Raw genomic sequence first — 3,949 nt, 5'->3', positions numbered from 1 at the left:
TTTCTTCAAGATTTGGCAGGGTCCAATCTTTCTTTGCATTAGCTTTGTGTATCTACCTTTTGGAAGTATTTCCTTCTTCAAGTGAACCCACACCAAGTCTCCCACATCAAACTGAACATCTCTCTTCTTTTTGTTAGCATGAGTTTTATATCTCTTTGCAGATTGTTGAAGATGAGTCTTAACTTGGTCATGGATTTCTTTTATGGCAGTAGCAAAGGTTTCTCCATCTACACTAATGGCTTCTCCTTGAGGCATCTTTCTCAATTCCAACACACCCCATGGGTGGATGCCATATACAATCTGGAAAGGTGACTTACCGGTACTCCTATTCATTATATCATTGTAAGAGAATTCTTCCTGAGACAATATACTATCCCACCTTTCCCCATGTTGTCTAGTCAAACACCTTAGCAGATTCCCTAGTGACATGTTTACAACTTCAGTTTGACCATTTGTTTTGGGATGGTAGGTTGAGGAGAAGGATAAATTTGTACCAAGCTTCTTCCAAAGGGTCCTCCAGAAGTGACCAATAAATTTTACATCCCTAGCAGAGACTATAGTCAAAGGCAAACCATGTATCTTGACAATCTCCTTAAAGAACAATTTTGCTACATAAGAAGCATCACAAGTGGTTTTGCATGGCAATAAATATTCCATCTTACTAAACCTATCCACCACTACAAAAACACTATCATATCCTTTCCTTGTCCTAGGTAATCCTAAAATAAAATCCATACTTATGCTTTCCCATGGTCTTGAAGGTATGGGTAAAGGTTGGTATAAGCTTGCATTGGTGGACTTTCCTTTTGCCTTCTGGCAGATCACACATGTCTCCACAAATCTCCTAACATCTGCCTATAGTTTGGGCCAAAAATAGTGTCTTTTTACCAAATCTAGTGTCTTGTCAAGACCAAAATGGCCTTCCATTGCTCCACAATGTTTCTCCTTAATTATATTCAATCTCATAGAGCATTTGGGTATGCATAGTTGTGCACCCTTAAACAACAATCTATTTTCAATCAATTTTTCAGAATACTCAACATGAAACCATTCATCAAATGAAGCACATACCTTATAGGCCTCTCCAAAATCTTCATCACCCTCATACATGGCTTTCAAGGAGTCTATTCCAACACTCTCCAATTGAATCTAATTTGCAATTAGGAATCTTCTTCTCAAAGCATTTTCCACCTTATTCTTGACTCCTTTCTTGTGCTTAAGAATGAAAGTGAAAGCTTGTAGGGTCTCTACCCACTTCATGTGTCAATGATTCAATTTTTCTTGACTATTTATGAAGCTAAGGGCCTGATTGTCTATGAAAACTATGAATTCTTTTGGTAGCAAGTAGTGTCTCCATTTTTTCAAGGATTTGACTAGAGCGTACATCTCTAGGTCATAAGATGAATATCTCCTCTTTTCCTCATTCAACTCCTCACTGAAGAAAGCAATAGGTGTTCCCTCTTGACTAAGCACTTCTCCAATAGCCATGTGACTAGCATCACACTCCACTTGGAAGATCTTGTTGAAATCAGGTAGGGCAAGGACCGGTTGCTTAGCAACTTTCCACTTTAGGGTTTCAAAAGAGTTATTTGCTTCTTCTATCCAACTAAACCTGCACTTTTATCCTCCCTTTATTGTATCAAGAATAGGGTCACAAATATGGCTAAAGCCTCTTATAAACTTCCTATAGAAGGTAGCTAAGCCATGGAAACTTCTAACATCATTCATTGTCCTAGGTGTAGGCCAAGACAATATGGCACTCACCTTTTCTTGATCCATTTTCAATTCACCATATGAGATTACAGACCCCAAGTAAATGATCTCTTCCTACATAAAAAAACACTTTTCTAAGTTTATCATTAATTGTTCTTCATACAATCTTCTTAGGACCAGGTCTACATGTTTTAGATGCTCTCCTTTGGTTTGACTAAAAACTAAAATGTCATCTAGGTAGACTATAACAAATTTCCCTATGAAATCCCTCAAGACTTTGTGCATTAACCTCATAAAGGTACTAGGTGCATTGGATAAGCCAAAGGGCATGACTTTCCACTCATACATCCCCTCATTTGTTTTAAATGCAATCCTCCATTCATCTCTCAGCCTAATCCTAATCTGATGATAGCCACTCTTTAAATCAACTTTTGTAAAATATCTAGCACCCCCCAAACAATCTAACAAATCTTCAATCCTAGGCATGGGAAACCTATACCAGATAGTAATCTTGTTGATAGCTCTTGAATCGGTGAAAAGCCTCCAAGTGCCTTCCTTTTTGGGTGCCAATACTACAAGGACTACACATGGGCTCAAACTTTTGCCAATTAATCTGAATTCCAATAATTCTTCAACCTTTTTTGCCATCTCAACATTGTGATCTAGTGTGAGCTTGTATGCTATTTTATTAGGCAAGGAGGATCAAGGTATAATATCTATACAATGGTTTATGTCCCTCATGGGAGGTAGTGACCTTGCCATGCCATCACAGATGACACCCTTGTATTTGTCTAGTAGTTGCTGCACTGCGGGGTTAATCCACCTTAATCTATCCTCTTTCTTATCCTCAGACTTCTCCACCTTTGTTACTATTGGAATAGGGATAAGGGCATAACAGACCATGCCTTCATTTTCCATGTTCCTCATGAACTTCTCCCCTCCTAATACCAACACCTTGGTCTCCTTTTGTTTGGTCTCCTCCTCATCCTCCATTAAAGGTAGCAACTCAATCAACTTACCATCCTTGGTGATGGAATATGTATTCGTAGCACCATCATGTTGTGCCTTCAAATCAAACTACCATGGTCTCAGAAATAGGAGATGGTAAGCATCCATCTTTGAAATGTCAAACATCAACCTATCTCTATAGGTTCCAATCTAGAATTCCACCCAAACCTGCTCTTCCACAATACCTTGTTGTCCTTGTGTGAGCCATGAGACCTTGTAGGGACAAGAGTGATGTAGTCTACTCAACTTTAGTTTCTCCACCATCTCTAGAGACACAAAGTTCTTAGTTGAACCAGAATCTATTAGGACCTTGCAAATTTTTCCACCCACTTTGCAAGTTGTCTTGAATAGAGACTTCCTCTATGGGGGTTCTCTATCAGACATCTTCATAGTGGTTATTTCTCTTCTAATCATCAAAACTTCACCTTTTTTAGGGTATCCATAGTTGTCAAGGTTATTGACACTTTGGTATGTGTTTGCACTTGCCACACTTTGGCAGCCAGCCTCTAAAATCAATTTACTTCTCCTTTCTCCCATGGAACTAGTAGGTTTATCTAAGCATATATTGGCCATATGTCCTTCTTGATTGTAGTTATAACATTTGATTGGACCTCTACCTTGATATCTTCCTCTAAATGGTGGTCTTCTTCCTCTAAAGTTACCTCTCTGATTGTATTATCCATTGTTATGGGAACTATTCTCTCCTTTAGTGCCTTCTTGACTGGTTTCACTTTGATTTCCAAAACCATTTCCCTTACTTCTGAAAAGAATTCTTCCAACCCTCTGTTATCTTCCTCTTCCTTTATTATTCTTCTCTTGTCTCCTTTTGATCTTCTCTTTCACCTTGATAGAAAGTTGATGGCATCTACCAACGGTGTCCAGGCTAAGAAGGTTCAATTCTTCTTGGATGTTGTACCTTAATCCATTTAGGTACCGGGAAACTTTCTCACTCTCTTCCTCTTTTGTTTTAAACTTCATGCATAGCCTTTGGAACTCCTCAGTAAATGAGTTCACATCCATCTCCTTCTGCTTGAGATTTTGTCTCCTCTTATGGAGTTGTATTTCATAGTCTTTGGGTACATAGGATTCTTTGATTAAGGAAACCATCCTCTTCCAAGAAACAATCTTGGGCTTATTTTCCTTCTCTCTTTCCTCTTGGACAAAGTTCCACCAAGTTAGGGCTGCTCCCTTCAACTTGGACTTAGCAATCTTCACCTTCTGGTGTCCT

Source organism: Cryptomeria japonica, chromosome 11, assembly GCF_030272615.1.
Source record: "Cryptomeria japonica chromosome 11, Sugi_1.0, whole genome shotgun sequence".
Classification (NCBI taxonomy): domain Eukaryota; kingdom Viridiplantae; phylum Streptophyta; class Pinopsida; order Cupressales; family Cupressaceae; genus Cryptomeria; species Cryptomeria japonica.
Note: the sequence above shows the minus strand (reverse complement) of the source record.